Source organism: Lepidochelys kempii, chromosome 10 (assembly GCF_965140265.1).
Source record: "Lepidochelys kempii isolate rLepKem1 chromosome 10, rLepKem1.hap2, whole genome shotgun sequence".
NCBI classification, from domain to species: Eukaryota; Metazoa; Chordata; order Testudines; family Cheloniidae; genus Lepidochelys; species Lepidochelys kempii.
The window spans coordinates 48,660,474-48,686,564 of NC_133265.1; the positions used below are offsets into that span (position 1 = coordinate 48,660,474).

The 26,091-nt window shown below is 49.4% G+C and overlaps 1 protein-coding gene across 3 annotated transcripts in view; it reads left to right on the forward strand.

Moving 5' to 3' along the window:
- Nucleotides 1–1,036: 1,036 nt before the first annotated feature.
- Nucleotides 1,037–26,091, forward strand: part of LINGO1 (leucine rich repeat and Ig domain containing 1) — a 462,452-nt gene continuing 437,397 nt past the window's right edge. For 2 of the 3 annotated variants that reach the window (XM_073303476.1, XM_073303473.1), the window contains exon 1: nucleotides 1,040–1,509. The gene's annotated coding sequence lies outside the window, so the exon portion shown is untranslated. Of the gene's footprint in view, nucleotides 1,510–26,091 lie in introns of all 3 variants that reach the window. The other variant, XR_012153954.1, reaches the window with a different exon arrangement.

The following is a 26,091-nucleotide window of genomic DNA, read 5'->3' on the forward strand; positions in this document are numbered from 1 at the left end:
ACTCCAGAATGCTAGGGATGCAATCCTGGCTCTGCTGAGTCAAGGGAGCTTTGCCATTGGATTCAGTGAGGCCAGGGGTTCATCCTAAATTCCTGAAAGGGCTTGGGTCTGGAAGGAGGGAAGTCTTTCGAAACCGTGTTGTGGCACGTGAGGGACAGGTTGCACTGGGTAAAGTCAAGCATGCCATGGGCAGGCAAAGTGCGTACTCCCCCCACCCCATTTTAACCACACACCCTCTCCTCTATTTTGTCTTTCATTCAATCCCTGGTTGCCAGTGTCCCTCAGTCCTGATTTGTGGAACACCCCTCCTCCCCCCCATCTCATCTCTCCCCATGCTTCCTGCTGGCTGCCCAGTGCCCCTCATTTCTGATGTGCCCCTCCTGTGCTACCCCGGCTCCCAGCCTCCTCCAAGAACACACTGCTACTGTGCATCCAGCATTGCGTGTTGGTACTGGGCTGGGCACAACTGTCCATGAGGACTTGGCTGAGACCATTCAATCTCGGGGCACTGATGACTCCAGTCCGATTCGGGGCCAGGCCTCCAGAGCTGAAGGGACACGTGTACAGACTCTGGCTACCCCGGGCTCTTCTAGTAAGCGAGGAAAGGCGGAAGCACCCCGAGTCGCAGCCAGCCCTGGTAAGTGACTAGCCCAGGAGAACGCCCCGCAGGGGTGGATGGCCCCAGGCGCCGGAGCGCAGCTGGGGTGCACAACCGCGGCCAGCTGTGGCAAGGAGCAGCGGGGAGGGCGCAGCTGAGCCACCTGCCCCCCGGAACAGCCCCCCGCCAGAGGACGGTGCTGAGTGGAAGTGGGTGGGCGCGCTCTCTGGGAAGCCGGGCTGGCCAAGGCGCCTGGTCACAGCCTCTCAGCGGCGCGATTTGCCCCCGAGCCTCGGAGAGCGCCCCGCGGCCAACGGCTCGGTTCCCGTCTCTCCCCCCGGGGGCTGGGGCGCAGCTCGCCAAGGCGGCAGCCTCTGATGTCATGCGGGGAGTGTGAGGCGGCGGCGGCGGCGGCGGGCGGCGCGGGGAGCGGGCGGCGGGAGCCAGAGCGAGCCCAGGCGAGGGACGCGTGAGGAGCGCTGCGGAGAGCGGCTGCGGCTGGGCGTCCCCCGGCCCCCGAGCCAGCGGGCAGGCGCAGGAGGGCGGCGGGCACCTGGCGCTCGGGGAGGGGATGAGCTCGCCCAGGCGGCCGCGGGAGCGCTCCAGCCGGAGCGCCGGGAAGGAGCAGTAGGGCGCGTCTCCCCGCCCGGGGAGCGCAGAGCCGGACCGCGGCGCTGCCAGCTCGCCCCAGCCCCGGGGCCGCTCGGATCCGGGCGCGTCTGTCCCGCTGCCGCCCAGCGGGCACTGCCAGGGGCAGGGTTGCGGCGAGCTGCCCCTTCCAGCCGGGGCTCCGTGATCAAGGCGGAGACCGAGCCAGGAGCTACCGACACGCGGGGCGCACCTGCTCGTGGGGGCCGGTCCCCAGGGCCAGCGCGAGCAGGGGATCCTGGCAGGGCAGCCGGGCACCGCGGGTGAGTCTCTGGGCAGCAGGGAGTTGGCAGGCCGGGGATGGGGCTAGCTGGCGGGATTGCTTGGCTGGAGGGGGATACGTGAGTGTGTGTGTTTGTGTGCCGCACGCGGGAGAGGACTGGGAGATTTGGAGAGACGGAGGTTGCAAGCTCCTTGTAGTCCTCAGCAGCGGGAGCACGTCTCAATTTGCTCGCTGCTGTGCTGGGTTTGTGGAAGGGGGGGTGGTGGTGGTGGTGTAAACACACAGCCCAGGAGCAGAATTGGCTGCTTAGTCTCTGGTTCCTGTGACAGCACAACCAAAGGCAGCAGGCAAAGCAAGTCTTGCTAGGTCCATGGAGAGGGGTGGCTCTCCTTAAAGCCACACTGGTTTCCTTTCTTTCCTAGTCCTGCCATCCTCCTCCTTAACCATCTCCTGGCTGGATACAGCTGGGATTCTGGTAACGCTGCAGAGCATCAAAGGCCTGGCTTAATTATTTTAGCTTTCACCTGCATGGGCAACAATGACCTAGGATAGGTAGAGGCCTGTAGGAGGGGAATGGGACAGAGTTGTCACATGGGCATGTCCCATCAGACTAGCTGAGACCCCAAACAAATCCACAGCTTCAGGCTCCTGGCATGGGCTAAGGAATATAGTTGTTTGCTCTGTGACAGCTTGGCATTCACAGCATCCTGATCCAACAGCGCTGCATGGCCACCGGACAGCCTGTTGCAAGAGGCCCTGACTACAATGGTGTGGGATGCTCGCATCCAACCTTGCAACCACTCCGTTGGAGCCTGGCATTTGAGGTTTGATGCATTTGCTAACCTCAGTCCCTGCTCACGAAAGCTCAGTGAAGCTGGTGAGATCTCTTGCAGCTGGGAAACAGGCCAACTGCCCTCCTCTCCCACACAGCTGGCCCCCATCCCCCTGCAAAAGCCACTCTTTCCCCTGCCCCACAAACCCATTTTTGGTTTGGGTCCAGTTTCAAGGTGACCTGGGCCAGCTGACAGAGCTGGGTTGCCATTTGGACCGGTACTGCCACAGGAACAGGTGAAACAGAGTGGTTTGGCTACAGTTTGGCTTTGAACCTCAATGGCTTTGAATTCTCAAAGGAACACACAGACTGAAAGCAAAGGCAACATCTGTGTTACAATGGTAGCCCCTACTGAGATCAGTGACCTGCTGGTGCCAGGCACTACACATACAGGGGAAGAGAGAGGCCCTGCCCCAGGGAGCTCACAGTGTGGGACTATTATACAGCTGTGGATCTGAGGGGACTGTGTGATATACTCAGGGTTATAAAGGCTGTCTGTGGTGGAGGTAGGAACTAAATCCAGAACTCCTGGCACCTTAAGCACCAGGTGATCCTTCCTCCTATGGAAACCCATCCAAAAGAAGTCATCCACATGTTTCTTGTTTTGACCAGCACAGCATCTCCTGTCTTTGCCCCATGAGACCAAATTGCAAAGGAAGCTTCCCAGTTACACTGTTGGGAAACTGTGTTCTTTCCTCCTTTTGCTCAAGAGTCCCGGAGTCTATATGCGAGTAGCGTACCAATGCAATGACACAATGGCTCTTCCTCTCTTATCAGCTGTGCTATGGGTGATAGATTACCCTCAGATGTCTGCTCAGGATAAATCCACTAGGACAAAGGTCTTGAAAGGTGCAAAATGACAAATAATTTTCAAGTATCGGAGACTGAGTTGAAAACAGTTAACTGTCTTCATAGGTGGTGTGCATGAAAGATTCATGCTAGATTACAGAAAATGCATGATTCAGAAAATTCCAAAATTCACCAGTAGACTTGTGTTGGACAAAAGGCCTGGTGGGAGTTGCCTATTTTGCATAGGTCATTTGCTTTGTTATGGAGGGAAGTAGGCACTGAAGATGCGTTATTCCATCCCCACTGACCTTGTCCCTGCTACTGAGTTGCATGTGTTGTCCCTGCTACCGAGTTGCACGTTAAAGAGCTAAAGGCTTCATTGGTGTAATTCCTAGGCTGAGGGCTTTGGAATTTGATGGCTTACCTTTCAACAGGGATCTATGTGCAGGAACTCTGTTCTGGGTAGGGATTTAGGAGTAGAACCCTACACCCATGGCCTCTCTCTAAATGGCTTGGCATTTCCAGGTGCATAGCTTCCTAGACACTCCCTTTTGCTGGATCGTCTGGGTTGCTAAGGTATGGAACAGGATCCTGAGAGAGTCTGGGCAATGCTCTCATTAGAGAAGCTGCATTTTGCAAGACACACTGGTCAGATAGTTACATGCAGGAACAGGGTGTTCTGGAGACATCTTCCAGAGACTCTTTGGCAAGTGGGCCTTAGTTTGCGTTCAGTAGCTCTCTTTCCCTGCATTTCTCATGTAATGAGCTCCCTAGGTAGAAGCTGCATAAGTTTAGGCTCACACCCCAACTACTGAGAGACCTCTCCATTCCAGTAGCTGCAGATGAGGAACTCCGGGCCCATAAAGGGCCCTCCAGCTCAGCTAAAAATGTAGGATTGGAGCACGCACAACATCTGTCTCCTCTCCTCCGTGTCTCAGCTGCAGCACATTCATTGAACTCCAGGGTCTGATGCTGATCAGATATTGGAAGCATCCCCCAGTGAGCTACTCTCCAACTGTGGGATCCAAAGGTGGTTATCCAGTTACAGCAAAATTAGGTCTCTCTGCAGCCTGTGCCCATCATGAGTTTGTCTGGGGGCAACTTAATGAAAAGGAGAAAACTTTGTTTATTGCTCATCCAGATGTGCCCTACGTCGCTCTGTATTTCCATTCACAGGCCTTCCCTGGCAGCGAAGGGAATAGATGATTTAAAGAGACAGTATCTGATTCTATTCCTGCTGGCTTCTAGGAGCTGAGTGCAAACAAGTTGGGTCTGGTGTCACAATAGATAGAAACTGGGGCAGTGGGTGGCGGGGGGGAGTGGGGGTGGGGGAGGTTAGTTATAATCTCTGCTTTAGGATCTGGGAGGTAGAAGGGCCCTAAAGGTAACAGGCTGGCGCTTTTCTACTGCAATAAGTTTCTTTCCTGGCTGGTACCTGCCCAACAGGCCTTTGTGGGGGTCCCTCCCATGGGAAACCTGAATGGGTATATTTATTTAAAAATACATACATGAGGCTCCTATTCTAAGTGGGCCCGATGAGTTTGCACCGAAAAGGCAGGGTTCCTGTTGGGCTAGTAGATCAGAGCATGGAGATCCTGCACAAAGGATCCCCTACAAGCTGTGGAGAGGCTTCCTCAGTGGTGATGTGTACAGCGGTGTGTAGGGGATAGATGGCTGTACTGGCGGCATGGCTAATGGAAGTGCACAGAGAATAGATCCACGAGGACTATACCCCACGTTGGGTGGAAGCAGTGAGCTGCCTCCATTTGTGTCTTCCCCCTCCCCCCCCGCCCCCTGTCCTGCTGTGTGGTCCAGCTATAGGAGTTAAACAGCCCTGAAAACACATGTTGTGAGCGAGGATTGTTTCCTTCATCCACACTATCTCCGGGCATGTTTCTCTCAGAGCACAGGCCCAGGGTCAGAGGAATGACCAGATTCATCTCACAGACCCTCAGAACTTGATGAGGTTCTCCCATCACCAAGTCACTAAAACAGCGCCGTCACTTTTTGGAATGTGTGAACACATGTCTCTCTGTGGAAATGTGGCAGAGAATTTCTATAGGTTTATGGTCTGTTCCAGTGCCTGTTGATGACAATGGAAAGACTCCCTGGACTCCAATGGGCATTGAGCCAAACACTTTGCTTGGAGTGGCCTCCAGAAAGTTTGGGTTATCATCTAAAACTTGTGTAAACTTTTCTGAAGCTCCTCCTACCAAAAGCTTCTCACAGGCCCCATTCCCCCCTCTTTGCTTTTGGCCCCAGATACTCTCTTACATAAGAACATAAAAACGGCCATACTGGGTCAGACCAAAGATCCATCTAGCCCAGCATCCTGTCTTCTGACAGTGGCTAATGCCAGGTGTTTCAGAAGGAATGAACAGAACAGGTGATCACCAAGTGATCCATCCCCTGTCGCCCATTCCCAGCTTCTGGCAAACAGAGGCTAGGGACACCATCCCTGCCCATCCTGGCTAATAGCCATTGATGAACCTATCCTCCATGCACGTATCTAGTTCTTTTTTGAACCCTGTTATAGTCTTGGCCTTCACAACAAAGCATTCCACAGGTTGACTGTGCGTTGTGTGAAGAAATACTTCCTTTTGTTTGTTTTAAACCTGCTGCCTATTAATTTCATTGGGTGACCCCTAGTTCTTGTGTTGTTAGAAGTAAATAACACTTCCTTATTTACTTACTCCACACTGGTCATGATTTTATAGACCTCAGTCATATCCCCCCTTAGTTGTCTCTTTTCCAAGCTGAAAAGCCCCAGTCTTATTAATCTCTCCTTATATGGAAGCCGATCCATACCCCTAATAATTTTTGTTGCCCTTCTCTGAACCTTTTCCAATTCCAATATACATTTTTTGAGATCGGGAGACCCACATCTGCATGCAGTATTCAAGATGTGGGCATACCATGGATTTACATAGAGGCAATATGATATTTTCTGTCTACTTATCTATCCCTTTCCTAATGATTCCCAACATTCTTGAGTGGTAACAGCTAATTTAGACCCCATTATTTTGCAGTTCAGAACAAGCTTTCTATACAGATGGAGTAAAACTGAAATTGAATTGATATGACATTCTCTTAATCTGATCTAATAAAATATTAAATAGAGCTCTCTGTTTTAATAGGACAATCCCATGAACATGGTATCTGTGCACATCCCAAAATTATAACATACACGTAAAGGTCTATTTCTCTCTCCAGGCTCTGTGGACTGGCTTTTGTCTGTTCACAGGCCAGTTGCTGAAGAAGCTACGCTTCTGGCACAAGTGACCTTTGCGCTTGAGGCTGAGAGTGCTGTGGTTCCGGTGGAAGGCAACTGCCCTGGGAAGACTTGACCCCCTAGTCTGTGGGACCCCTCAGGTGGTCTGAGCTATTCCCATTAGCATTTAGCGATCCATTGCTGTTGATGGAAAGAGGCTGATTTGTGTGGCCTCAGTATCTGGCCCGATATGCTTAAGAAAGAAGGCACAGCAGTCTCCTTCCACTCCCCAGGGGCATGCCTTCAGGAGAACTATGGATGTGCTTTTGTTGTTAAAAGGGGCAGCTGGGAGTGAGGATTAGGGTAGACTGGTAGGTAACAATCTTCAGCACCAAACAGGGCTGTTTGGAACAGCACGCTGAGGAAGGAGGGTGAAATTCCCATGCATAGGAGCCTGGAGCAGATCATCCCTCCCCTACTCTAAATATTAACTGCTAGCAATTTGCTGCTGGTTTTACCCATGTCATAGTGGAGCAGTGGCCTCATGATGGACAGTTTTGTACCCATAGCCAAGAGAAAGTGCCTCATTGGGTCAAAGAATCAAGCTCTTAGACAAAAGCCTAGTGACTTGGTATTGACAGCATTGACAGGTACCCTAGGTGCAGATGCTGCAAGAAGAGGGGTGAGATTTGGGAAGGAGAAAGGGAAAGAGGCTGCTCTTTCAAGGGGTGTCCAATGAGGATATCTGGGAATAAAAGAGCAACCAGCAAGAACTGCCAGCCATCCCAACACCTCCAGGATTGTCCCAGTTCAGCTGGGATGATTTCACATTCTTTCAGGAGGTCAGAGGGTCCCAGAATAACTTGTTGCGATGTGTAATGTTGTGTCACAACATGCTGGTGCTGCCTCTCCTGCCCTGGGGATGTTACACTCTGACTTGCCAGCATCGGATTGTGAGGTTGGAATGTAAATGTCGCGCTGTTGTGACTTGCACTGGACAAAGAAAGGACGGGGGCTATACTAATGTTGTCCACTGCCGGGTTTTGAAATTGCTTGTGATGTGAATTTATTTTGATTTGATTTATATTCCAAATAAAAAAGCACCTGCCAATGGGCTTTGGATCGGGCCATAAGGGCTTTTGACAAAAATTACAACTACAGGCCTTAAAATATCTGCAAATCCAATAGCTTATCCTCATCCCTTGCGGACAAAGTTAATCAACCATGGGCTTAATAAATCACAAAATAAGCTATTTGCACCACTGAGTAAGAACTGAGGGCCAGATCTTCAGCTGGTGCAAATCAGTGTGGCTCTGCTGAGGTCAGCATTCCTACGCTGATTTATGATGCGGGCACTGGACAGTGTTTGCAGTTCAGGATTGCTGGGAAGTGTCAGTGTTTGTGACTCTGGGGGTTCGGAGGGGAAGCAGATGTCAGAGACTATAAACCACTCCCAGCCTGCTTTGAAATTGGCATGACAATCAGAAATGCCACCTGCATTCTCTATGCACTAAACATTTGCTTAAATATTAGTAAAAGCATTCCTCTGGCTGTTAAAGCTGTATTGACATTGGACTCTCAGGTGGCCAGAAGGAAAGAAACGTGACATCCAAGTGCTCAGAAATGCTAGTCAGAGCTGTGCTGAGCTTGCCCTTTGATTTTGCATTCCCTATACTAAGGCACATTTAAAACCTGTGAATTTCAAAGCCCTCCTTATTTTTAATAACATTGCAATGCGTGGCTCAGGAAGCAAAAAGGGTCTCAGCGAGGCGCTTGATTCTGCTCCAGATTGGACCTATGGAGTGGAATGATTTAACAAGCACCCTTTATCAGACCGGAATGTGACTGGCTGTGAGAGATACCAAGGGGACAAGCTGAGTGAATTCATTAGCCTGGCTGTGGCACAGAGGCAGAGTGAACTGCCCAGTTCCCCAGTTCCCCAGTTCCCCAGAGTGAACTGGGGAACTGAACAGATTAGTTGATCCAGGCCACCGCATTTGTCATAGAATCCCCAATCTTATACCTCCCCCACTACCTCAGGAACGCACGACTGAGCTTCATCGTTTGTGGTAGAACTGCAGCATGGTTAGCCTTGATCCAGGACTACCTGGCTCTTGATAGAGACCAGCACGGTAACAATCAACGAAGTATTGGTCTTTCTGCCATCCTCTTGCCTTATACACACACTGCCATAATTTTCCATCAGTGCTGGCCTCATGTAGCTCTAGAGGTAGAGTGAGAATCATTACTCTGTTGTTGTTTTTTTTTCCTCTCTTTCTCTCTCTCCCAATCCCCCCCTCCCCGAAAAGAGCTACTGACCCTTTGGTGCAATCAGGGCTAAGGGGACAGAGGAGGGAGCTGAGTTTCCATTTAGCTGAAGAACAGCAAGGCAAAGTGTTACTCACTAGAGATGGACCTGAAGCAGGCTCCCTGATCCAAGGACCTCAGAGCATTGGGGGTGTTCAGAACCCAATCCCTGATCCAGACCTGACTTCACAAGATGGCCTCGGATGGTTGGAATCCAGGTCCCAGTTCTGAGGCCCAAGTCCTTCTCCAGTAATAACAGGAAGTGAGTTTCAGAGTAACAGCCGTGTTAGTCTGTATTCGCAAAAAGAAAAGGAGTACTTGTGGCACCTTAGAGACTAACCAATTTATTAGAGCATAAGCTTTCGTGAGCTACAGCTCACTTCATCAGATGCATATCGTGGAAACTGCAGCAGACTTTATATATACAGAGAGAATATGAACCAATACCTCCTCCCACCCCACTGTCCTGCTGGTAATAGCTTATCTAAAGTGATCATCAGGTGGGCCATTTCCAGCACAAATCCAGGTTTTCTCACCCTCCACCCCCCCACACAAATTCACTCTCCTGCTGGTGATAGCCCATCCAAAGTGACAACTCTTTACACAATGTGCATGACAATCAAGTTGGGCTATTTCCTGCACAAATCCAGGTTTTCTCACATCCCCCCCACCCCGATACACACACAAACTCACTCTCCTGCTGGTAATAGCTCATCCAAACTGACCACTCTTCAAGTTTAAATCCAAGTTAAACCAGAACATCGGGGGGGGGGGGTAGGAAAAAACAAGAGGAAACAGGCTACCCTGCATAGGAAGTGTGTTGTTTGCAGTGCAGGGAGAACGAGAGGGGAAAGGCGACAGTGGGGCAGAGCCATGTTCTGATGACGAAGGAGATCATGGGGCTCAGAGAGGCAAAGAGGAGGCTGGAATGGAGAGACGCATTGGGGCTGATGAAGGAAAGGCAAGGGTTTGTTATGCCAGATCACTCCCCTGCTCCACCACGTCTGATAGTCTGCTGCCGAGCAGTGGCCAGTGCTAGCTGGTGCTTTGGGGAAATGGAGGAGATTTACTGAACAGCAGGAAGGGAAGCAAGTGGACCAAGCTGGCATATTAGCATCAGTAGCAAAGGACACCTTCAGGAAGTCACTGCCAGCCTCCTCAGTTGCGGCTGACCATATGTAACCCATATGTTTGTGAGAGGGGGTGGAGTGGCGGAGATGCCTCCAATCTGTAAGCCTATTCTTGGAGATGGGCAGGCATCTGCTGTTCAGATCCCCACTTCTGCCAAGCTGGAACCAGGCCGAGCTGGGACAGACAGCAAACGGGGATCAGCCTGGGTCGGGTCATGGAAAGGAGATCCCCCTGCAGGTGGTCTGAATCTATTTGCCCTGTTTCCAAACACTTTGGTTTGGGCCCCATTAAAGATCCAGGCTCTACTTGTGAAATTCGCAGCCAGATCTGGGTTTGAATTTTAAACTGCCTCCAAATTCATGGATCTGTGGATTCATGGATAAGAACAGCCATACTAGGTCAGACCATTGGTCCATCTAGCCCAGTAGCCTGTCTTCCAACAGTGGCCAATGCCAGGTGTCCCAGAGGGAATGAACAGAACAGGTAGTCATCAAATGATCCATCCCCTGTCACCCATTCCCAGCTTCTAGCAAACAGAGGCTAGGGATGCTTCGGAGCATGGTTTTGTATCACTGCCCATCCGCTAATAGCTATTGATGGTTCTAGCCTCCATTACCTTATCTAGTTCTTTTTCAAACCCTGTTATAATCTTGGCCTTCACAACATCCTCTGGCAAAGAGTTCCACAAGTTGACCGTGCGTTGTGTGAAGAAATGCTTCCTTTTGTTTGGATCTAGGTGTGGTTCATCCCCCCTTTTAGTTTTAAGGGGTTATCTCTTAGCAGTTAATGGAAATGGGATTGTCTGAGTGACTGCCTGAACTGTGCTCCTGTAATTAATGAGCTCAGTACAATGTATGGGCGGGAGTTGGGCTGAGGAGAAAGGGAACTTGCCAGCTGAGATGTAAAGCCCTCAGATGACCATTTCTCATGAAAACATCATCCCCTGGTGCTTATCACAAGCACAAGGGTGTTGGTCCCAGTCTCCTGGTGAAATTCCAACTTGAGTAATTGCATTCTGCCTCCAGAAAACGCCTCCTGGTTTTTCCTTTGCATTCCTTCGCATCGTCTCCTGGGGTTTAGTTGTGATTACACACTGGAGGTTTGCTCCTGCTCCTAGTAAAGTCAATGGCAATGCTCCCATTGACTTCAACTGGAAATGGATCGTGCATGTAAACAGCTACTGTGCCCAGCTGCTAAGGGGGATACTGTCTTGCAGAGGCACCTGCGGTTCAGGCCTTGGAGGGATGAGCCTTTATAAACTGCTTGGGGATCCTTTCTGGTGAGAGGCTGTATGAGATCTCATCCTCCAGCAATGGGATAACTATAAATACCATATTTGTGGGGGAGGGGAAGGATTCCTCTTATTGATAAAAAATTACTTGTTTGTTGATTTCATGGCTGGGGCACCATGCTGAGTGCCTCTGTTGCCATCTCTTTAGCTTTATGAGCTGCCCTGACTCAGAGAGTCCTTGCCACACTGGGAGAAACTTCTAAACGGATATAATATTTTACAGCCCTCCCATTAAACTGTCCTGTCTGTTTCCTTCCCCATCATTGCCAATTACCAAGGTGCTTGCTTGTGTCTGTACAAACAAATGCTGGCTCTTTTAGAACAAGCTGCTGCCTCTGCAACGGCTCCTTCAGGGATGCTGTGGCAAGTCCGTGTTTATGGTGTCCCCTTTCGGTAGTGCTGAAGTGATTCGGAGGTTGCCAGCGTTGTGTTACGCTTGCAGGTGGGTTGGAGCTAAACTCCTGCGGGCAGTTGCTTTGGGTTTGAGGCTTGGGCCCATTGCTGCAGGAATGCCTTCCAGTTGTGCCGTGTCATGTCATTTGTGTTACCATACTGCAGGGCGGTCCAGCTAAATGCACAAGACAGACAGAGGGCAGTGGGAGGGGAAACAGAGGCATGGAGTGAAAGCGACTTACCCAAGTTCGCTCAGGAAGTCAGTGGCAGGTGTAGGAATGGAACGCAGGTCTCCTAAATCCCAGTCCAGCGCTGTACCCACTAGGTCCTGCTGCCATTTCAAACACTGAGGGCATAAAGAACTCAGCAGCCTCAGTTGCTCTAGCTCACCCTCTCCAGTGACCTGCAGTGTCCCAGGCATGATGCTGTCAGAGGCGAGTGGTGAGGCCCGGGGATTGGTACATGCGTTCTGCCGCCACGGTGAGTGGGGGACATCCACAGAAAGGTAAAAGTTTGAGAGATGCATTTCCCCTGCCCGTCCCCATCCAACTGGCTGCCCCTGATGCTCTTCAGTCACATTAGCTCTTCAAGCAAGCCCTTGGCGACAGGCCTGCAAATGGAGATGTCTTGGGGTCCCCAAGGCCTCTGACAGGACCAAGTAAGATGGCTCCTCTCTCAGGGTACGCCTAGCAGCTCTCTTTCCCTCTGGTACTACAGGCCCTTCCATGATGGGGCCCTGGTGTCCATTTGGGGCCACATGCTGATACTTATTCCCCAGCTTTTCGAGGAAAGGGCCAGCTGGAGGGAGAGGGGCGTGGGTCCCCTCACTGCTTCAACAGCGCACCCACCACGAATGCTGTTTCAATGTTAGAGAGAAGGACAGTCCAGTGCCTCCCTTCTGAAGCCAGTCACGGTGGCATTGTCAGACTGGCTCAGCCCTGAGCTCCACCTAGCTCCGGGGCCTGTCTGTGATGGGGGGCCAGCACCCTACTGCTGCAGAGGAAGGTATGAGAACCCCACACCAGCAGCTGCGGGATAATCTGCCACCCCGCAGTGGTCTCATTCTGCGCTCTAATAGAGATCAAGGCCTGAATTACAACATTTAATATCGCTTCCAAAATGTATGTCATTAATTGTAACAGCTGGGTATGCTAACGGGTTTTAAGACTTCCCCAGTCCCCCAGCACAAGGTATTCCCAGCCACCCCTGGGAAGGGGGAGAACAGTGCTCTGGCCTGTTACCCAATGGCTCCCACTACTTCCGTTCCTGCACTTCTGAGGGTGGCCACTTCCTTTCCCCATCCCCTGCTTAGGCCGGGGGAGAGCAGGAGACCCTGTCCTATTCTAGACAGGGTCTTATGCTGTGCCAGTCACCATAGTATCTGAGTGTCTCTGGGCTCATGAGCTGGTTCAGATCTCTGTTTTCCTGAGAGCGGAGGGAAAGCCCCAAGGAGCATTTGGCTGCCTTCGGATTAAAACAGGTTCTTTGGCTACAATCCGAGGTTTGGATCAGGAGACCTGGGGACTTACTAGCAAGCTGTTCTCCTTTGAGAGACTCCCCCCTGCTCCCAGCACTGGGAAGAAATGAGTTCACGAAGGGGCCAGCTTTATTCTATTAGCCACTTGGCTGGTGAGATGGGTGGTAGCCCAAGAGTTTTAGAGATGACTGGATATTCTTGGCAGGAGACCTAGCCAGGCCCGGCAGCCGTTCTTTCCTTGCCAGGCCCTGTGGTCTAATCCGTATTGCTTCTGAGAAACATTTTGCCTGGACTCCAGTCTTCTGACTCTAGCTTTAGTATCAATCTGTATCTTTAAGTGGGAAGCCTCTCTTTTCAGTTAATTGTTTTTTTCTTTTGTGTTTACTGTGGGGATTAATGAGGAACTGCAGCGTAAGGAAAATCTGAAACAGCTTCTTGTTTGTTGTTTAATTTAGGAAAATGCTACTGAAGCGCGGGTGTTCGCCTGCACTGTGCTGCAGTTTGTTCTGAATCGCGAGAACGACTCACAGTGGGAGAGGAGTGGGGAGGTTTTTACCTCCCCCTACAGGCACTGCTTCTACCCAAGTCCTCACAGCGACTCCTGCTGGACGATGCTGGACTGGCATAATTAGGAACATGCTGACAACTGGTGCTCTTGTGTTGTCCTGTGCTATGGGAGACTCTGAGTGGAAGATGCTGTCAGTGGAGTAGTTCTGTCCCCCCACCCCCACCCAGAGGTCTTCCTGTGGAATTCCTTAGAGTAATTCCTGCTAGAAGAACCTAGAGCAGCTTCAGCTGTGACCTCTCCAAAGGCACCAGCTCTTTTGAATGAAATGGGCAAGAACAAGTGGTCCCTTTGCTGCTCCAGGATAGCAGAGCTTTGCTGATGGCAGCATTGAGAGTGCTGTCTAAGCAAAGCGGTGAGCTTGACTTACCTTTTGCAGCAGACTGGCAATTTGGTGGCAGATTCAGGTACAATCCAAAATGGAGATTTCTATTCCGTTAAAGATGCGAGTAAATCATATAATCAGCAGGGTGTTTCATTTTCATTGTAGTTCAATTAAGGTTGTACTGCTTGTGAAATTTCATTTGCCACAGATAAGTGGCAAGGGGTGGATTTGGTAGCTGCAGAACATGCAGGATCCTTGGTGTAACACTGATTGAAAACAAACCTGAGCTGCTCTTGAGCAGCTCACTAAATTACGGCCAGAAAATTGAGTGTTGCCAGCCCTTTGGGATTCTGACTCCTCACAGTATCCGAGAGAGGAGGGAAAGCTGATGCCCTGATACCTTGGAAGTTTTAAAGAAAGGGAAGGAGGGTAACCTTATTTGCAGCTGTCACCTAGCTCCGCTGCCTGGTCCCCTGCTGCAGCATCAAAGGCTGAGAGGGAGCCATTCTCTGAAGGTATCACATGTTAGTTCCATAGAAACACGAGGAGGAGCAGAGAGAGGGAACTCTTCTACCTGAGCTGCAAAGGGGCTTGAAATCAGCTCTGGCTGGAGTCCACGTCCACCTGGGCATCATTCATGGGGGCTTCTGGCAACTGCTTTTGTTCTTTCTGGGTATGTGACACCTTTGTTTGGCTGCTGCTCCCGTGGTGTGCCTACGGCTGGATTTGTTGAGAGAAACCCTCTTGCCTCCCTTACCGGCAAGAAAGGCTGTACTGGCAATTGGATCAAGAGAGGCTGTATTGATCAGCATTACTCTTATTATTTGTAGGGGTAGAGTCACTCAGGATCTGGGCACTACTGTGTTGCTGGGCATTTCAGCTGAGTTCTTATCCCAGCCCTGTGTCTGTGACTCTGACAAATGTAATACCCTGGCCACACCCCTTCCAGATTTCTGACCAGGCCTTTGGAAGAGATCACTTCAAATGTATCCATCATCCCAGGTTTTACTCTGGGCCTTTATGCTGGGATTGGACTTTGGGAATTTAGCCACAGCTGTGTGGATTTTTATGCAGCGCAGATATGATCAGTAGGGCCCATAACTATGTACTTCAAGGCACTGAGACTTTGATAGTGATTTAAGCTGCCATCCGTAGCTTGGTGTTTTGTTACGTGACCTTGTGGTGTGCTCATTGCTGGGCTGGGCTGGCACATGTAGGCACAGTCCCTGGAATAATGATGTAATCATGAGCTCAGTAAACATGAGAACCATGCTTGTGTAGTAGTAGGAAAGGTACAGAGGCAGCTCCCCTCCTGCTACTGGGGCTATGGTTACCTACCACAGAGTTTCCCTTTGTCCCTGAAACTCAAAGAACAGAACCACCCCTAAACTTCCTCTGGGTTTCTTTCTTTCCCTCCCATCTGGGAAGAGCCGGACCCATTAGGGGACTAGGTGTGGAAACACCCACTCAGCCAGCCAACCCATTAACCCTTCTATAGTTCTCTTGGGGATTGTCTTCGCTTTACCTTTGGCCTGATGTAATGTTCTCACCATCTTACTGGGGGAAATATACGGGTTTCATGGGCAAACTGAGCTCCTGTGGGTCTTAGATTTTCAGAGGTGCTGAGCACCTTTGGCTCCTATTGATTTCAGCTGGAACTTGGGGTGCTTTCCCGCTTCTGAAAATCAGGACCACGTTCCAGGATGCCGGGGCTGCATGTTAACTCCTCCTCCAAATATCCCAGTCGGTGGGAAATGCTGTACGCTCCCATTACCTTTGCTTTGGCGGTATCATCCGGCTTTACGTGGGGAACTTCCCCTGTTCTCGAATTTCCTTGTACCAGCAGAGTGTGGAGAGTTGTTCTGCGAATGGGAGGAAGACTTCAGTACCACAAGACCCATTTCTTCTCTACCTTCCCAATCTTCCCATTTTGGTTTGTATGTGTATCTGACCAACCACCTGTTCTTGGTTGCTCGTTGCTCAGGTGAGTGACAAGGACCTATTTTCCCTGGAGTTCCTACTCCTCTAACTTTCCACATCACACACTGGAGCCATCTGTGAAACTTGCTTTATTCTCTGCAGTATCTCTGGTGACTTCCTACTGTGGACAAGGCCACCTAGTCCTCCTGCCTGACACTTCTATTTTACTAACCTCTTCAGTTCTGTGATTGCCCGTGCAGTGCCCAGTCCAGATTCCGTGGGGATTATAAAGAGTGAGATCCTCAGCACTTCCTGGTAATGGAGTGCTTTGTGCTACTGTGATCACAAGAGTGTTGCATTCGTGCAAATAGAAATAGGTTTACGAGTGTGCCACCTGGCTTGTGATTTGCACCTGCACCAGCCCACTGAGAACATTTGCAGGATGCTGTGCAAACCGGAGTAGGGAGGGTTTGCACAACTGTATAGCAGACCAAGTCAGAGGGCAGGAGGGGAAAGAGGGAGGGGAAGAGGCAGATTTCTAAAGGAGAACTGCTGGAGAGTGGCACTTGGTGGGTGCCGCAAAAAATCTCTGTGACTGCTCATTCCGCCTGTTAAACAAATTTTCTCTGATCCTGTTCATCTCCCTCCCCCCCCCCCCCTTGGGTTGATATTCCACAAGTATCCATGAGCTTCACTAGTGCGATGGTTGGTGGAAAAACAAATACCAAGCAAGACTAGTCACAGAAAGTGATTTTTCTAATCACAAAACCGACAACAGTGAACGTTTCAAACCACAGGTGGCAAGCTTTCCACTTGAGTAGGCAATTCATGCTGGGATTTGTTAGCTGTGAGAGAGAAGTGGGGTGAGTAATATATTTTACCAGACCAGCTTCTGCAGATGGAAGGAACAAGCTTTTGAGCTGCGTGGAGCTCTTCCTTGGGTCTGGAGAAGGTAACCCCAGTCGGTTAGTGGTGTAAGTCATCCAGTTGGGAGTGAAACAATGCCACGTGAGTGATGTTTCTAAACAGCCAACCATGAATGCATTAGCATTGAACTATTTGCCAGCCTGCTGCAGGCCAAGAACTGGTCACTAATGAAATGTACGAGTAACTTTTCCTGATAAATACACTGGAGAACTTTGCAACTGGCTGTTGGAGAGAACAGTGGGTGAATTTTTTTGAGTAAACTGTTGATGACTGATCCTCCCAGCCCTGCTGGAGAAGGGCTGAAAGGGAGGAAGGCAGAGGCAAAGACAGCTGGGATCCTCACCGTACAGCCTTGCTGGTTTGAATCGAATACACTATCATCTTTACCTGGTGCTGTAATTAGGCTTTGAGCTCATGTTCGTGTCAGTTTGCCTACCTACTTTCAGACACCACCAACTGTTATGGAGAGGGGGAGGAAGGAGACAGGCAGAGGAGGGGGAAACATGGGGCAGAGCAGAAGACAGACTGAGGCCTTGACTTCACTGCTAAAAAAGGTGGGTGTTTTTTTAACAACAGGCTAACTACGCATGTAAGGTCTCCTGAAGTGAAAGCACAGCAAAGACAGGGCACTTTGATTTTACTGTGCAGTAAACTGGGTGAGGTGAACCCCAGGTGGGAACACAGTGTTGACCTCACTGAGTTTACCTCATAGTAAAGCCAAAGTGGTTTATCATTGCTGTGTTTTTTACCTCAGGATACTTCACGTGCGTAGTTACCCTGAGGTAAAAACCCCACCTTTGGAGCAGCGAAGACAAGGCCTCAGAGGGAGACAGATGCAGGAGAGGGCAGAAGGCGTGTAGGAATTGAAGCTAAATATCCTATTGCAGGGAAGAGGCGGCGTTCCTCAGGCATTGTTCTCCCGCCTCCACATTGCCAAGCCAACAGCATAAAAAACAAAGGCCGTGCGCAACCACAAACGTAGCTCACCCGTCTATCCGATTTCTATTTAAAACAAAGCCCTCTAGAGTGGGGAAGCAACAGGCTTCCCTGTAGTAATATGTGCTAATGAAGGTGGCCTGCTGCATAACTTATGCAAAATGACTGCAGCCGGGGCGGGGGTGCGGAAGCTGCGTTTAAAGTTTTTACATTTTCCTGGGGCAGGAAAGAGCAGGATCATGAACCCCGCAGGTGCTGAGATGTTTTACTCTTCTGTCTGAGACTGAGTTGCACAGCGGCTGTTTCAGATTAACTTCTTTCCTGGGGCGGGGTGACAAAGGGGCCATCACCAATGTGTTCATGATGGGGACACTCTGTGGTATCAAGCCTGCCTGGTCCCTGACCTCTGTTTCCAGAGAGGGCTCTTCAGAGAGTTGCCTGGATTCCCCCCATCTTTTTATTTAAATTAATTAAAATGTTGTTTTCTTGTTATTTCAGTTCTGATTAATGAGCTGAGTTTCACTCTGACAACGTGCCACAAGCAATAAATCTCCCAAGTGCGGCCCTGCTGCTGGGGGTGCCCTCCGTTCCAGAGCTGAACCTGTCCCGCTGTGTCATGCCCACCTGTCGCGCTCACACTTTGACCCTTTTCAGTGACTTACAGCAGGGAGAGACTGGGGTGGCAAACCCGGGGTTAAAAAGGCCATGGGGTGAAAGCTGCCTTTCCCAGACCATGGGCTGGGTTTGGGATTAAGGGGCTAGTGGGGGTGAGAATATAAACATGGGCCAGAACTTCAAGAGTGCTCAGGATCATAGAAATGTTGGGCTGGAAGGGTACCTTGAGAGGTCAAGTCCAGCCTCTTGCTCTGAGGCAGGATCAAGTAAACCTACATCGTCCCTGATGGGTGTTTGTCCAACCTGTTTTTAAAAGCTTCCCATGATGGGATTCCTCAACCTCCCTTGGAAGTCTATTCCATAGCTTAACTACCTTTAGAGTTGAAAAGTTTTTCCTAATATTTAACCTAAATCTCCCTTGCTGCAGATTAAGCCCATTACTTCTTATCCTACTCTCACTGGACATGGAGAACAATCGATCACTGTCCTCTTTAGAACAACCCTTAACATATCTAAAGACTGTTAGCAGGTCACCCCTCAGTCTTCTTTTCTCAGGACTAAACATGTCCAGGGTTGTGGTTTTTTTTTTTTTTTTTTTTAAACCTTTCCTCACAAGTCAAGTTTTCTAAAACTTTTTATCATCTTTGTTGCTCTCCTCTGGACTCTCTCCAGTTTGTCCATATCTTCCCTAAATTGAGGTGCCAGAACTGGACACAGTACTCCAGCTAGGGCCTCACCAATGCTAAGTAGAGCGGGCCAATTACCTCCTTTGTCTTACATACAACACTCCTCAACACTCAGATTCTCAAGTGCTCAGCACTTGCAGTTGGGGCCACATTTTCTGAACAGGCTAGCTCCTATTTAGGCCCTTGAATGAGGACTAAATTTTCAAAGGAGTATCCAACATGCGGGAGAGCTCAGCACATGAGGTGCAAACCTGATCCCAATTGTGAGTGCTGAGTCCTGCTGAAAATTCTGAAAATCCAACGGGCTGGATCCTCAGCTGGGGTGAATTGGTACCAGCTCCGCTGAAGTGACTGGCTTACAGCAGCTGAGGATCCGGGCCAATAAACCCAAAAGAAGTGGAGCTGGCTGGAAAATGTTCAAAGAAGAGCCAGCATTTGGATGGAACAGTTTTCTGTTGTTGAAATGCATATTTGGCTATGTCAAAATATTTTATGGATATGTCAATTTCGATGAAAGTTTCCATGGGAAAAAGTTGAACTGTTTGACATTTCGATTAATTCCATTTAGACTTACTCTAATACACTAATTTTAATATCGTATCAAATGTATGTCGGGAAGAGGTTTTTGCAATGTCAGGATTTCCTGTGGAACAGAAATTCCACTTTCTGATGGGGATCTAGTAAATAATGCCCAGCGCTTTCTAGGGAGCTGCAAAAATACAATAAAAATGGGAATTGTGCCATTTTTACAATAGAACTGTAACCAGGCACTGCATAAACCCCTGCCCTTGTTTCTGGCTCTGGAAGGTAGATGAGCATGTGTTGTCTTCATACAGCGAGTGGGAGGGAGATGGATGGGATGGGGGAGGATTGTCTGCTGAAGCCAGCAGGGAACATGGCAATGAGGGTGCTATAGGGGCTCTCTTGAGCGGTGGCACTCCAGTTTCCAACCATCACCTCTAAAGTAAAGAGAGGACCACAGTGGCTTCATGCTCAGCAGTCTCTACCAGGAGTGCTGAGTTCAGGCCTGGATTTAAGGGCGACCATATGTGGTGCAGCCTGGAAGCTGGAGAGCTAGAGGGAACCACAGGGCCAGTTAAATAAATCAACTGTGTCTTATTGTCCCTGTAAAAATGGCGAAGATATTGAACAATTTTGCTTTTGCTGAAATATTTTTTCAGATTTTTTCAGATTTTTGTGGAAGAACTGAAAACCAAATCATGGTTTGGTTTTGGGCTGTCGGAAACTGAAAATTGTTGGACTTTTGCTTTTTTGATAGACCCTCCCCTCCCCCATATTGCAATGAAAACGTTGTCAAACCCCATTTTCTGTTGAAGAAAAGGCTTGATGAAAAATTTCTGACCATCCGTAGCCCAGCAGCCTCCTTACAGAATCTCCTCTGGGTACAAGGCAGCCAAGGCTTGTTTGCCTTTATGATAAAGGACATTGCGGACACTCTCCTGCAGTTCCCTGCTCCCACCCCCCAGCATGCTGGCTGCCTGTAGCATTTACACCGCTAACAGTGGGAAGCTCCAATCCTCTCCTGAATAGAGACATCTGCCGAATAGTGAGAAGCCACCACTCAGCCCAGAGGTTGGGGGTTGGGTGGGGGAAAAATCCTTGCAAGAACTGAGGCTGCTGTAGCGAGCAGTGAATCTCTCCTCTGATGCCAGGGGCATAGCTGGCTCAAGGAGGTGCATGGCTCGAGTTCCTCTGTCCCAGTTTTGCTACGTTTCTATATGTATCAGGGTGGGGAGTCAGCACAAGGATCCTAGCATGGAGAAGTCTGAGACCTCCGATGGCATTCTAAGCTTCCTGCTGCTCTTTCTTGTGCCTCCCATTGGGGGTCTTTGTCTCACCTTTGGTCTTTGGCAGGGTGAGAGGTGCAGCTGAAAAGCAGGGTAGATTTGCTCCACCCCAAGTATTGGGCTGTCGCTGATGCTGCTGTTCTGTTGAAGGGGAAGGGATGGCGGAACGTCATGTGTAGGCTGAATTGACCAAGACACAGTCTTTGTTCCACAACGTGGGCTTCATGTTCCACCCTCTGGGTCCTTATTATTATTTGGGTTTCGATAGCGCATCTAGAGATCGGGGCCCCATTGTGCTATGTGCTGCGCGTGCACGCACACGCACACACATAAAACCAGATTTTCAAAAGAGCTCAGCGCCTAGCAGTTCCCATTGAGCTGCCAGTTGGTGTGCCGTTTTGAAAATCTGGTCAATAGTGAGACAGTTCTTGCCCTGAAGATCTGATATCTAAATAGAATAGACAGACCAAAGAAGGGAGGGGAAACTGAGGCACAGAGCAGGGCAGTGACTTGTCCAACATCACCCAGCAGGGCTGGGTACAGAAACCAAAATCTCCCGAGTCCCAGTCCAGTGCACTATCTGACAGACTACACTGCTACTGAAGACCACAGGCGCTTTGCAAGAGTCACGTTTACTTGTCTTCCACCTGAATGAAAGCTGGGATAAGCTCTCAGCAGCACATTATGGACCCCTTTTCCGTAGGGGAGCAACTGGATGTCCCCTCCAGGACATGAAGCAGGTTCCTTGATGGATCCATGTGAAGGAAGCCCAGAAATGGATGATGATTTCCTCCATCAGCCCGGGGAAGGCTGTCCCTCCAGCGCAGTAATGGTGTTTTTTTGGTTGGTAGGGAGGACTGGATGAATGAGGGAGTCTGAATTCCCTTCTTTGTTCATGAGACACCCAGGTGGTCACTCATAAGTACTGCTGAGCTCTGTTGCATCCCTCCAAATTACATCAGATTCTCTGCTGCTTGAACACTGATAAAATGCAGATCCCATTGAAAGCCACTGCTGAGCAGAGATTGAATTGGAAGAAAAAAGCTTTCGAAGGGCTGAGGAGAGAAGTGGACTGTTCACCAAGGGAAGATGGTCCACAGATGGATACGTTTGTTACTTAGAGAAAACAGATGGGCTCAGCAGCGGGTCTCTTTGAGAGCAGATATCTTTCCGTCTGAAAGAAAGGAATGAATTCATGATAAGAGAGCGAACCTCTCCATCTTGATGGGATCTGACCCAACTGCCTGAGCTGGATTGGATGCTGGTTTGGGAGATACTGGATGTCACAAAAGGGAGAGTCTTATTAACAAGACGCCATTTGCACTCTCTTCGTATCTCTTGCCTTCACCAGCCAACTTCAAAGGGGGCCCTGTCCTCTGCCAGACGTCTCCCAGAGTGTCCTGCCAGCTCATTCTCCTTGAAACCAAGAACAGAGGACGGGCACCACACCCCCTGCCTCTATCAGAAGAATAGACACTTTCTCCTCTTCTCTTTACAAGAACAAAAATTGAGGAAAGAGGTATCCCCCTCCTCCCTTTAAAATAAAATACATCTTCTTCCAGACTACAGCTTTGTGAAACACTTACAGTAAATATTCTGAGGAGGAGAAAAGTCCGCTAGGAAAAGAGGCCCCTTTGTTGAAAGCAAGTCAAACTTTTCCTTTTCCTTTAGCGTGTTTTTACTAGGGACAATCTCCCTTCAGAACTCCCACACATGAGTTTTAACCAAGGAAGTGTACTTTAATAACTGCGTTTCTTCTTCTGAGAACGCAGTCTCTTCCTTGTTTCTCTTTCCTCATCATACTGCTGCTTCTCTAGAGAGTTTTGTTAAGCAGGTTGGACCCAGGAGGCTGTGCAGCTGCTTTGAATGTGTTCCCCAGTTTATGCAGCAAAGGGGCAGTGAACAGGACACTCCCTGTTAACTACAGAATAGCAGAGAGGTAACGAAGGTAGGTAACACTTTCAAAAGCGCCAAAATGACTTAGGAGCCGGACTTCAATTTTTCAAAAGTGACTTATCTGCTTAGGAGCTTGTCCCGAAGGGATTTTTGCCCTATTAATGTAATAATACCATCTAACTCAGGACGAAGGGGAGAGGATGTAATATACTGGCTTTGTGTGGATGAGAGATGCTGCCTTCTAGTGGCTGGCCATTAGAGAGGGTGAGAGAGCTGGTGCTTCTAAAAGTAGAGGGAGCTCTTCTTCAGCTGAAGTGGTTTAGGAGCCAAAAAACCAGAGTTCTAATCTGGACTCCTAAATTGAGTGCATTGAGTCCCCATGCAGGCATGTCTGTTGTTGGGTTCAGGATTCATTCCATTAGATCAGGGGTTCTCAGCCTGGGGGCACAATCCCCAAGGAGTAACAAACAGGTATTAAGGATTCTCATGGCACCATGCTAAAAGAGGCAGGGTGTTCTGGCTAGATCTTCCTTGAAGAAGAGAGGTCCCAGTTACCCCAAAACTTTCTCATACAGGATGCCACTAGGCTCTGTCTGATCACCCCTTCCTATTCATAGAATCATAAAATCATAGACTATCAGGGTTGGAAGGGACCTCAGGAGGTCAGTGGAAGGAGCCATTCATTGTGTCTGAGGCCATTAGGAGTGCGGAGCAAGGAAACCCTGGTTGTGCCACGTGGAATAGCCTGATGATGCCCTACTCTGTCTCCTCTGACGTGCCTGATGCTGTGTCCCAGTATCTGCATGTTCTTGGGATGTGATGAGGGTTTGCTGCCAATACAGAAAGGATTAGTGGAATGTTGTGAGGTGCAGCTTGCACGTGCAGGTGATGCTGACCAGGTCTGCTGGGTGTTATGCAGGTGCACAGTCTAGGGGGTCGTAGAGACCCACCTGCTAGTCCTGTATGCACTGGTAATGGCTGTTTTCTAGCTGTGTCTGATGAGAATAGTGCAACTGTTTCTCTTGGACAGGGCTTGTGCCACAGTCATCCATGCCTTTGTCAGCTCCAGTGCCAGATTCATCTAATGCACCCTTCATGGGACTGCATCCCAGGGCCACTCAGGAACTGCAATTAGTGACGAGGGCTGAGATTTCTCCAGACCAGGCTGGTCAAGGCATGTCAGTGTTGCTAGGTTTGGCTGGAATTAGAAAGTAGGATGAAGAGAGAAATCAGTGCAATCTTTTGTGCAACGCAGTGCGGATATGGGACTTGTTTCGAGTTTTGGGTAGAGCCCTATCAAATTCATGGCCATGAAAAACGCGTCATGGACCATGAAATCTGGTCTTTTGTGTGCTTTTACCCTATACTATACAGATTTCACAGCGGGAAAACAGTGTTTCTCAAACTGGGGGTCCTGACCCAAAAGGGAGTTGTGGGGAGGAGGGGGATCACAAGGTTATGTTAGGGGATCATGGTATTGCCACTCTTACTTCTGTGGTGACTGCAGAGCTGGGTGACATACCATACCATGCTACCCTTACTTCTGTGCTGCTGCTGGTAGTGGCTTTGCCTTCAGAGCTGAGCTCCAGGCCAGCAGCCGCCGCTTTCCAGCTGCTCAGCTCTGAAGGCAGCGCTGCCCCCAGCAGCAGCACAGAAGTAAGAGTAGCAATACTGCAGGCCCCCCCCTCACAATAACCTTGCAAAACCCGCCCCCCCCCACAAAACTCCTTTTTGGGTCAGGACCCCTGCAATTACAACACTGTGAAATTTTAGATTTAAATAGCTGAAATAATGAAATTTACCATTTAAAAAAATCCTCTGACTGTGAAATTGAGCAAAATGGACCATGAATTTGGTAGGGCCCTAATTATGAGTGAAGGGTTTAGTCAGATCCTATATCCTCTGAACCAGTTTGCCTACACCAGAAGAAAACCTAGCTTAGGGGTGGAGGGAGCAGGCAGCAGGATGATACTAGTATATTTGTGTCATTGTTTATGTACTTGATTAGCTCCTGCTGATCAATGACATTAATCCCATTTACCTGGGCATTGTTAGGGGATGGCTCTTGGTTTCTAACCATCGACAGGAAACACAAACTATTAATGTCATTTCTCCTTGTATCCTTGATAGATTTTTTAGCATTGCCGTTACAGACTCTCTGCTGTTACCTTTTGTTTTGTCCTCAATAGCTTGTCTAATAAACGCTATTATCTTGGGCACAAATCTACTTCATGCTTCAATTCCACTTGGTAAGAGTGGGTAATAATAGCAGAACAATGATCCTTTTAAAGGGAGATCTTTCACGGGCCGCTCTGGATGCCATTTGTCCCGTGCTTTCCCGTGCTCTTCCCTGAAATGGATAAAGATAATGGAGCACGCAGGTCCTGAAAGTGCAGGTGGGAATGGCGCCCAGCTGATAGATTGGATGTCAAATAGAGCAGCAGTCAATAGAGTAACTCTGGGGATGCCAATAGGGGATCTGAGATGCTTGAGGCCCTGCCACTTTGGTAATTAGAGAAGACCTGCTTTTTGGTCTTTTGATGTAATTCCAGCAGATTAGGATGAAGAAAATGGTCACGAGGGAGGAAAAAAAAGAGAGATCACAAAACGGCTCCTTATGGCTTCCAGGAAAGGTCTAGTCCAGAACCAAATAAAGATATTGCCTCCCTGTCTACATAAACAGGAGCTGGAAAAAGCTCTGCCTAATTGGTAGGTGGAGGGCTGCCGACAGATCCCTTGGTCAGCCCACAGTTTTTAAGAGAAACAGTGAGGCAGCTCCAGTTGAAAGATTTAATTCCCCAGCAAGAATGATCAAAGGTGTGTAAGCACAATAACTGGCCCTGATTCTTGCTGGCTGCTGAGACTCTTGCTCGTTAGCGTCTCTGCAAAGTGAGCAGCAGGAGTGTGAAAGCCTTGGGTGAATGGTGTTTAATTAAAGCAAACACAACCCAGCACAGCTGAGCTGCTGTATTGTCGGAGCCTTCTGAGCTGGATTTGCTGTGCCCATGTGAAAAAGGGGACCCTTTCATGGAACTGGGAGAACCACCCCTGGATGTGCAGTGTTCCCCTGGCATGAATGCAGGGTATAGACACCACCTGAGGACTGCCTTTGTTGGAATAATGTCAAACTCTTGTGCCTGCAATTATAGTTTGTTTAGCAGGGGAACAATGAAAGGGCCCTTCTTGGTTATTTTTGTCTCCATTGCTTTCAAGATGGGGAGATAGATTTCACCACAAACATGCCACCATTATACCCCCCTCTGGCACTCCGGGCAGCCATGCTAGCCCTGCCATTCTAGCCAGACCTGGATGTCTGCTGTCCCGGCCCAGGAGCAGGCCAGGGGAATTTCTTGCCCGTCATTCATTTGTAAGTGTATTCTAGTCAAGTAAGCATAGTCTAGTCTAGTCTACCCATGGCAATCCTAAAGGTATTGTCCAGGCCTCAGCTGCTATTTAAAGGCAGCACTGTGACAGTAAATCATTAGCTTCCTTCCCATGTTGCATTCCCTATGG